Raw genomic sequence first — 10,787 nt, 5'->3', positions numbered from 1 at the left:
CTAGATTTTTTTGAAGAAGGCAGCAATCAGCAGGTTTGGCTTCAGGTTGGAGTGCTGCCACCATTTCTAGAGTCAGTTTCCTGTCCCTTGCGTGGTCCCCTGTGCACTGACACACCTCACTGCTTCCCCTGGCAAGTTTTTCCCAATTTCTGCACTCCAGCTTCTGCCAGGCCTTCAGAGCAGAGCTGACTGAAGAGTGCTTCCTTTGCTCACTGCTTTGTTAGCATGCAGACGGAAGCTGTGGTCGGGGTTAAAAGAAACCCTTGGAACAGGTTTCCAAAAAAAGGGGGGTAAAAGCCTCCCTCTACTGAAATGGCTGCCAGCTGAGGAATTTCCTGAGGAATGACAAGGACAGCCACTGTGGCAGCTCCTTGGGTATTGCCTCTACCCGCAACACAACCAACTGTGTTGGTGAGGGAAGTTCACGGGGGCTGCTCCGTGACTGAAGTTGGTTTGGGCACCAGTTCTGGGTTTATTTTCAGAAAATTGATGCTATGGGCAGGCAACTTTTATAACTGTCAAGACAAGGATCATAGATTGAGCCTTTAGTCACCAAGCCCTTCCATTTGAGAAAAACAAAGTCAGTCTAAGCTATCATACAGCAGGTCCTGTGGTGCTGAGTGCTTGCAGCCCTCCTGGGTTTTGCTGATATTCATGAGTGGTAAGAAAGATTTTAGAAATATAAAAATGGAAAATTGATCTTCAAAGTGCCATTTTTAAATTATGTTATCCATAATTATGCCTTTCTTTTTGAATCCAGGAACTGGTCAGCCTTTCTCTCTGTGGACATTATGTGAGCAAAAGCATTGAGCGACCACCTCAGGAAGAGCAGACACACTTAAGCCAACCGAACTCAAGGAGAGACAGTTCACATTATCAACACCTCTGCTGGTGGTTCTAGATGTACTGGAAAGTTACAGGTAAGTTTCTGTTACAAACAACCTTTCAAGCAGCCCATCTTTCCATCTTTACTGAGAAAAGCCCTTGGCAAGACTTTTTTTCTGACACTCTCTCCCAGGTTATGCTCTGTATCATCTAAGGCCTTTAAATGCTTTTCTAAAATACATACCTATAATCCTATAAAAGACTCAACCCAGATGCTATTAAGTTCAGTTGTTTGTCTCTTCTCTGCCATCGTGGTCCCAGGGTGCTGTAAATGAAATAACTTTGAAGGTACAGAAATTCACAGCTCTAAGAAAAAAAAAAAAAAAAAAGATTGTTAGGTTCTATTAAAATTGTAAAGATACAGAGATGCTTTTTAAGAGAAGTGTAATTTTTAGCTAGCTGTCAAAATTTTGGCCATATATCTAATGGTACTGGGTCCAGCATTAAACACAATAGATATGCTCATTTTAATCTAAAAAAGCCCAAATAAATGTTGGTTATGAGTAACTCGGTGCTCCAAATCATTGTCACACCCAAGCTGGACATGAAGGGATTCTCTGTGCATTTATGTCACTTAGGAGTAGGTAAATCCCTCACTATAATTAATTGCTTCATTTTGGTTAAAGCCAGTACAGTGTGAGTTTCCAGGGAAGTGCTGAGTACCAGCCATTTGCTGAAACAGTCAGAAACAGAGGGGCATGCAGCACAAGATAGCTGTGGTTTGTATATACTGCTCCATAATAAGATTACATGAAAGATAGTTCATACTGTAAGTCATGAAAAAAAAAAATCAATTAAATATTTTACCATGGTTCAATGCAGTACCTTCCACATAGAATGAAGCTGGGAGAACAGTCAAAACCTGTTCTTCCTTTGGATACAGGAAAGACTGACTTAAACACACCTTTTTGGAGTATCTTTTGTGTTTAAAAACAAGGGGTGAAATCACAATAGTAGCAAACGCAATGACTACATTTCCTTTGACTTTAATGGATGAAATTTTATCTCAAGGAAACTAGTCAGATAGCCAACAATTTACCTCACTCATATGCAAAAGAAAGAATAAATGTTCCCTCACATATCACTATTATCAATCTGAAAAAAATGCACCATATATGCAGAAAAAGCTCTCAAGTAGGTTATCTCCTTGATAGCACTGAAGGAAAATTTCTCTTTCCACAGCAATCCAGTAGAAACATTGCCAATACAACCTTTCCTACTTAGGGAGATAATAGTAATGAATGAAAGAACTATCATGACTATATAATAGTTTAAAATACAGCTTTGTCTCTCTTGACATCTGCATAGACTAAATGAGTTGTTGAAGGATTTGAGCAGTTTTACAGAGTATATTAAGTTTCAGGACTTACACACAAAAAAATATTCATTTGGTTACATGTTGAAATGCAGAGCCAACAATAACTTTGGGATTTATTAAAAGCAGGCCACTGTTTTAATGGGAAAATATTTTTATGCTATGAGCAGAAATTACTTTTTTATAAGTCTTGTAAAAACTCAAAGAAGAGCAGTAAAGATTCTTGTGATGGATGAATTTTGCTGCTCTTGAATCAATTAGTATAATACAATATTTGCTTTGAAATGGACACAGCACCTGTTTCATTTACTAGTAGGAAAACGAGGACTTTATTTCCTATTTTAGTTGTAGAAAGAGGCTGTAAAAATTAAAGATGAGCAGATGTTAATTGATTTTGTGTGATGTGCTACTTGTGGGTATCCTGAAATTGTCCATTTGCAATAGAACCATCAGCTACCTGGCAAGATTTCGGTAATACAATAAATTATTACTACAGATTGTATTTCACTCAATCTGTCACACTGCATTAGGCTGCCACTGTAGTGTCTCTCTTGGAACTGCCCTTTTGTCTGGATTTCTCTTGATATACAGTAAAGTTTCCAACCACACTGAGACAGGAGTTTTAGTGCATGGTTTTGTTCAGACAGAACACTGTTACACCCCCAGTGTGTCTGTGAGTAGGTTGCCTTCCCATCCTGTTCACTGGAGCCTCATGATGGAGATTTGTGCCCATTACTGAACCCCTGATTGAAAACATCCACAGTCAGCCTTGGCTAGTCTCTGCTCTCAATTCCAAACCCAGTTTTTCAAAATGAAGGAAAGAGGGAAGGGAAGGGAAGGGAAGGGAAGGGAAGGGAAGGGAAGGGAAGGGAAGGGAAGGGAAGGGAAGGGAAGGGAAGGGAAGGGATTTATATTTTGGCAGGGAATTTGTCTAACTGCTGTTTTTACCTTAGCATCTTGTACTCAAGGCATTTGTTTTCTCATTTTTATCAGACTTGACTATTTAGTATTGCAATATGTTCCTGTTGGGAGTTGTTTCATTACTTTGGTTTCTACTGCATATGAAATTTAGACTGTAATGTGATAAGCTTCTGTTTAGCTTTTGCTGGATCCATTCCACTGTTTTGTCCTCCATCTACACTCTAATGCTAACATGGCTGGAGAAATGTGGTATTCTGAAATTACAGAAAGTTACATTGTTGATTTGCTTTTTTTCATATTTGTTGGAAGATACTGAACTTCAGAAAAATCCACAATTGTGGTGAGAACACTTAAAATAGAGCTGTATCTGCTACAGCTTATGCATGTATGAGTGGTGTGGGTGGGTATTCCCCAGTAACTGATGCTGCGTGCAGCCCTGAGGCATTAACTCCTTCTCATGTGGTGACCACTGTGTGTATCCTATTCTATACTGAAGCTTCCCCACAAAAATCTCCTTCTGCCAAATAAGTTTCCACCTTCTTCAGTGTTAAAATATACTAATTTCTGCCACCTGCTCTGCCTCAGAGAGTCTGTGTCTATGGCCATATGAATATAGCATCCCAGACTTTCATGTGCAGTTCTTATGGACAAATACTTAAAATGTGGCAGATGTTTAACTCACCTGAATCAACAAATCTAGTTCCATAACCAAAGATTCATAATGGTTAGAATTGATACTCATCCACCTATCAATAATGGGAAGTTCTCCTAGCTTCTGCTTCAATTCTGTTTGTCTCTTCAATGTCCTTTGACTTAGCTGCAAGCAATTTTTCCAGTGTTTCTTTCATATTCCTGTACTTCTAAGGAGAACTATTGCAATATACATTTGTAACCCTTTCTATCAGGGTAAATATTTCAGCTGCCCTTTAAGTTCTAATGATGGTCTTCTCTCTTCTATATGCAGCAACTGTAAAAAAATTGCCTTTTTTGGGAAGGGAAATTTTGAAACTCAGAACAATCTTTGTTGCTCCTAAGGGACTTAACAGGGTAAATTTACATCATCACTTCCCAGAGAAATAACAACTCATATAGACTCTTTTAATTGATTCACCTCTTTCCATTTGACCACAAGTCACTGGCACATCAGCAAGTTTGGTAAGGTTAGATGGAAATTTGAAAAAATACTATTCTTCCCAATGGCTATTTATCTGTGTTCTTACACCTGAGGATAAAAGTGAGATAAAACACAGTGCCTGCTTGTGAACAGCTATTGCAAGGCAACAGATCTGAGATGCCTCCATGGTGGTTTCTTTGTTTTCTTGCATTTTTAAAATACTGTTGCTACCTTCTATATGTAAACAGGGAAAAATACTCAGTTGTTTCAAATGCCAGAACTATTTCTTTAACAAAAAGCATTTCTCCTTCAGACTTCTAGAAAGACTTGATTTGTCTTCCTGTGGGAATGAATTAAGGCATACCTGGAAAATAGATAACTTTTGTACTCACTATAGTTTATTTCAAAATACCAAAGAACTGGACACAATTTAGCCTACCTGCTCATTGCTACTGAGCAGAGGAAGGACATGGACCTGGTGGCTGGGAGATGCTCTCTTGCTGCTTTCTTACTTACCTAAGTGAGAACAAACACCAGGATCAGTTTTTACAACTACATTTTAAAGGCCTTTTGGACATTTGCAGTTCCACACCAATACTCTGTATGCATAATATCCCGAGGCACATAATCTATATTAATTTCAATGGAAGTTAGGAGATTTTGGAGCTCCCTTTGCATCTGTTTACCCATACACCCTGTGAGAAAATGCATTTTAATCATGTCATTGGGCTAGAGACACTGTCAATGCACTTTCCTGTATCTAATACTCCCCATGGCATATTAAAATTGCAAACTCACCTAATATTCCATTGTGCATTAAAATGTGTGGATTTATACAATGTCTGTGTTTATGTAGCTCATATAGAAATTGCTGAATGTTTTTTAGATTGCAAAGTCACAAGCACAAATATTAGGGTAAATCTGTTGTATTTAAACCTTTGCTGCTACGTGTATGACTCCAGACAATTGTTACAGCTCATATTTGAAAGTCTGCATATGCTATGCAGAAAAAATTTGCTCCTGGATATTATGCAGTTTTCATCACCTCAAAATTCAGAAAATGAGATGAGGTAGCAGAATTATCATAATAATTATTATAATGTTAGATTAAAAAGAGACAACCAAAATTCTTCTTTGTTTTTGTTTTAGTTTGTTTGGTTTTTGTTTTGTTTTGGGGATTTTGTTTGTTGGTTTTGATTTTTGGTTTTGTTTTTGTGTGGTTTTGTTTGTGTTTTGTTTTGTTTTGTTTCTTCTTCTTGGAATTAAGCAACACTGGGGAAAATGAGTGTCTCTTAAAAATATTTTGGTTTTTATTCAGGTATCACATTGGAATACCTTCATCACAGTTTATTTTATATTACAATGTATGGAGCTACTCAAGCTACAGAGAAGTTATAGCCAAAATATATGTAGTAGAAGTGTGTAAGATAAGTAAATTTACAGTTAATTCTCCTGCATTTTCACATGCTAATGTGTTTGGGATTCTTAAGCTTAACCTTGACTCTTTATTTTCTGAATTTAGGGCTAGTTGAAGATAATTGCACCATCTATAGGATTATTTTTTTATTTCTCCCTCTATGTTACTGATATTTGCTTCTACCCATATATCTTCAAAAGAGAAAACAGCTGATCAGTTCTTGCTTTCTGTTTAAATATATATATGCTAACATTAACCCTTGACCCATGTCAAGACAGGGTTAAGGTAGACTACAAGGATGAGTAAATATAAGGCAAAAACTATGTGCTTTGGGATCATGACATCTTTTCAATATTTGAAAATAACTGCTGCCAGAACCTCCAGGCTGATTCTCAAGGGAGAGGTGTGGAGAAACTTCTGGCTCTTGATTGAAACTTCAGCTCAGTGAAAATTAAAACATTGAACCCCACAAGGAAACTATTGCCAAAACCACAAAAATTGGACTTTTTGCAGAATAGAGCCTATAGAAATTAATTGTTCATTCTGAGTTTAGAATGCAACAAATGGTTTGTTTCAGCTAATCTCAAGTTTGGAGTCATACATGTTGTACCTTTTTACCCGCTTGAAAAAGGAAGATCTTAAATGACAAAAAACTTGGTGCCCTCTCTGTGACCTTTGTTTTATTAGGAACAATTTCCCACTGATGACAAATAAGCAGTAAGTTCACCCCATTACACCTGTATAGCCCTACCCAAAATAACATACTTCTTTGTTATCTCCATAAAGGCCACAAATGCACATGAGATTTAAATAGAGGAGTTAAGCCAATGAAGTGTAGTAGAAGCCTATAGCTTACCAAACCAAATAAAATCTCCAGCAATTTGAACAAGGCTTTTGCTGGGACCTTCAGAAGATAAATACTCATCCATCCAGCTCCCTTCCTGTTTTGTAATGTCTCCCTGTCTAATTTAATAAATGCTTTCTTGCTGTTTCTTGGCATCTTCCAGAACAAGGAATGTAAACTGAAAAGACCATGGAGACTATGGTTGGCCCAGGACTGCACAATGAATAATATCAGGAGACACAGAGACGAGTCTGTCAGCCCATACCTCTTGCCACGGCCTCTACGAGGGAAAGTTGCTCAGAGCTCTGTGAAGCAGACTTTTGTTATACAATAGTTAAGGCACATGAAAGTCAGAAGATAAATGCATGCTCTAAGAAGTCAGCTGCTAAAACTACTACAGCACAGGAAAAAAATCTAAGAGTACCAATAGGAAAGGTGATGCTGGAGAGAAAGTAGTACAGCACAAGAAGGATCGCCAAAGGTTTATTAACACTATTTTATGACACCTTCAATCAGGTAGAACATGCCAGGAAAGGACAGTAGCTGCAGGATAAATATATTTTATTTATTTATAGTCTATAGCTATCTATTATAGTTTAAATTAATGAAACAGGATTTGTACTGTGACAGTTGCTCTCCAAAAAGAACATCCAAATTTTTGATGTCTAAATTGTTTAAAGTTAAGATAATTCCTTTTTAAATAGCGTATCTCAAAATATACATGAAATTAATCTCTCTGTGAAGTGGACTTTCTACAGAAGGCCTGAGATTTATTTCCTATTCATTTATGGAGGAGCCTTTGCTGTAGATGCACATAAGAAGGTGTACTTAAAACATTCATTAATTCTGCTTCTGGGTGGCCTTAGAAAACTATGAAGACTCTAATATTTTGGTTCCATGTAGTTTTGGCTTTCAGAAATAGATCATTATTGTCTACATGTTCATACAGCCTATTGGATTTTTGAAGTATCACAAGAGAGTACTGTATTCATAAAAATTCAATGTTGAATGGCATTTATCTGCAGGTTACAGAGCCCTTTGTAGAAAAGTTTTAAGGGCAAAAGAGTGCAATGTAGTGTGCAAAGAACAGCATGGTTTTTAGCATTGCCACTGGGGATTAGGTAATCCTGAATGAGATCAGTTTGGTGTAGATTTTAGCCTATTTGTCAAAGAGGGAAAGGCTACTCTTGCTTGCTGTTGAATGATTTGAGATTTATACAGAAGGTCTAATGAATTTTTATATATTCAAATAATTCATTTCTTTATGGCTTGTTTCCAAAATTTTGTCTTTGCCCCCTTCTTATATGGTCACTGCAGGGTTTTGTTTGACATTAGGAGAACATTGTGAGAGGGCACAGCCCATCCAAGTGCTCCTCAGTGTCTTCTGGACTAGAGTACTCATCAGTATTCACTAGCTGACCTAACCCTAACCCTAACCCTAACCCTTTCCGTTCATGTACTGCAATCTGTTACCTCTTCTTTTGACTGTAAAGTTCAAGTTAGTGGAAGAATATTCTGCATCCTCTTTAATAGCCTTAGTCATACAGTGAGACCTGGGCAGTACAACAGCAGACCAACAGCAGATTGCCACCACAGACTGCCAGTCCTTTGAGAAATAGGTAGTTGGACTTTATGAGGTACCCTGAAATCACTTGTATGATTGGATGATAACTAAGATAAAGGTAAACAGTTTTTTTCTATTGTGATGTAATTCATTACAAAAATAATCAGTTTGACAAATAAAACTGAGATAAAGTCAGATAAAACTAAAGATTTATTTATGTATCCATAGGCCTTACTGACCCTGGCCATCCCGTTCAGGTGCTCTCAAACCCTGTCCACATCCCAGGGCCCCATTTCAGCCCCCCAAAGGCCATCAGCGCCTGCCCCAGAACTTCCACAGCAGGGCCACCTTCCAACTCTTCACAGCCCTGCCTTGCTCAGCTGTGCATCCACTGAGCCAGGCTCACCCGCAAGCCGATCCTCAGTCCATTCCCAGGGGAGTGCCCAATGTCCACGGCTGGGGCTGGTCCTGCTGTCCCCAGCTGCCCTTGCCACCAGTGTACTGCCCATCCACCATGGGCCAAGGAGCCACTGGCCCTCATGGCACCCTCATGACACAGTCAGTTAAACTCAGGAGAGGATATACACATTTACAGAAGCTGTTTGCAATCCTGATGTTCTCATTACCATGACTGAATCAAAGTCTTTTTAACCTGTCCACATTACTCTACAGAATCATTTTTTTTACATTTAGCAGTCTCCACAATGAGCTTGTGAATCCGCCATGAATCTGTTGCATTTCTTGTATTTCATTTTCATCCCTCTTGGTTGACTAAATGGTCAGAGGTTAGGTTTGACACCATAAATGTCAATGATCTCCACACAGCAGGAGACCAACGTTTGGTTGGCCAGTACTTAAAAATCTGGTGTGTTTTCCTATGTGTCATCCATTCACTGGCATCTCGCAATGTAGAACTACGGCTGTGGTAATCCCTTGTGCAGGCACATGAGCAACTACACCAAACCCACAGATGGCAACAGGTTCAGGTGATTTCCAGTTCTTTGGTGTCTTAAGTGCTTTCCTGGTTATTTCTCTCTTTTGAATGTTGATCTTTTTTATTCAGCATTTCTAATCCTGAGCTAAATTGTAGGAAATTATTTCCCAGCATGGTTCATGTTTTATTGTAGCATGCACACATTGTTTCCTTGCATTGTTCTTTCTGAAGAAATGCTGTGACTTTATGAATTACATTATTATTATGTTTCTGTGAGAAAACAGCAACCCAAGTCTTCCCTTCCAGGTCTATTGTATCCCTATGAGATGGGAATTTGTGTAGTTCATGTTGAAGGAATCACTTTGTTGTTTATTTAACTTTAGGCATTAATTTTACATCCAATTTAGCATTTTCCATACACATATGCTTAGATCTTCTGAATGCTTTTGCAAATAAATAAATAAATAAATAAATAAATAAGCAATAACAAAGCAAAAAGCTATGAAACTGAGATTAGCATTCCTCAGACTGTGGTAATTTCCACCAAATGAGGACTCCAGCAACATGCAAGAATATTAGACCTATATAACATGAGATTCCTCTATCTGGATCTTGATAAACTTGAAACAAAGATAAGAAGAAACACATCAATGAAGTATCCAAACTTTTCCAAAGAATGTTAGTCAATGCTTTACAGCCTCCTAGATCACACTATCTAGTATTAGGCACAAAACTCCTAAATGCTAAAACTTTGCTTTGAAACATCACTGTGGAAATTAATGGATTAGACTTTTAAAAAAACTGGGTATCATTCACACTGCATTACCCTGAGAACAGGTGTTCAGTACTCTCTGAGTGCTGATGGCACTCTCTGAGCTCAATGTAATATGACTTATCTATGGGTGGACATGGACTTTAATATCTAATGATAAGTCAGAGATAGTATTTTAAATTTTTCCTTGTTTCTTCTTCTGATGGACTTCCCAAAAGCTCTTTAAAGTTATTGCATATATGCTGTGGAAGAAGTTTGTGCCAAACAGACTCCTCCTACAAGTAACAAACATAAATTGAATTAACATTTAAGTAAGACAATTTTAAAATGTATCTTAAACAATGAGCTGGATTTATAGACAAATTTGCTTAATACAAGTGGAATTTGTAGATGTTCAGGACCAGCTTGTAACTCTGTCCTGAAAAATGGCTAGTAGTTTTCATTTAACACTGAATAAGGCACTGTATTTAAAGATAACAGTAGAGCTAATCTGCATTTTGTATTTTGTTTTAAATGATATTTTTTGCCTAAAACCTTTTCTTGCTCCTGCTGGTTATCTCCTTCATTGCTTGTTATATAAACAGTACAGTTCTGCCTGGGGATGAGAGATGGATTAAAGAGTAAGACTGGAGTGAGGTTAAAAATGTATGAGAACAGAGTGGTGTGTCATATGGGTGACATTTATCAGTACCCAGGTGCAGGGGGAGTTGAAGCTTTCTGAGCCAACTTCACAAAATACATCTTTTTATCCACTTTATGTTTCAGTTAACACAGAAAGCAGAGGAGGAAGTGTTCTCTTCCTATCTTATCTATGCCTTCTCCTGGTACTTGCCAGCAGTAGCCTAGCACATACCACCTACTGCAAACACACAGGGCAGAGATTTGACTACTGTTCCATTAAGAAAGCAGTATTCATCAGTCAGTGCTGACTCCCATTTTTTGCGTACTCCATCCTTCAAAGCCTCCCTTCCCTTGGGGATTTGGTATAGCTCATTGTTTTTTACACAGACTAACATACCTA

General features: G+C 38.0%; 1 long non-coding RNA gene across 1 annotated transcript in view; it reads right to left on the bottom strand.

Annotated features, from left to right (window-relative positions):
• Positions 1 to 881: 881 nt before the first annotated feature.
• LOC110479691 (uncharacterized) overlaps positions 882 to 10,787 on the bottom strand; it is a 258,058-nt gene continuing 248,152 nt past the window's right edge. Inside the window, exons 2-3 of the long non-coding RNA XR_002466973.2 lie at positions 4,675 to 4,751; positions 882 to 1,191 (exon numbers count right to left, since the gene is read on the bottom strand). This is a non-coding gene — a long non-coding RNA (uncharacterized LOC110479691). The remainder of the gene's footprint in view (positions 1,192 to 4,674; positions 4,752 to 10,787) is intronic.

Source organism: Lonchura striata, chromosome 3, assembly GCF_046129695.1.
Source record: "Lonchura striata isolate bLonStr1 chromosome 3, bLonStr1.mat, whole genome shotgun sequence".
In the NCBI taxonomy this organism is placed as follows: Eukaryota; Metazoa; Chordata; class Aves; order Passeriformes; family Estrildidae; genus Lonchura; species Lonchura striata.
The sequence above is the reverse complement of the archived record's forward strand: the minus strand, read 5'-3'. Positions and strand labels throughout refer to the sequence as shown.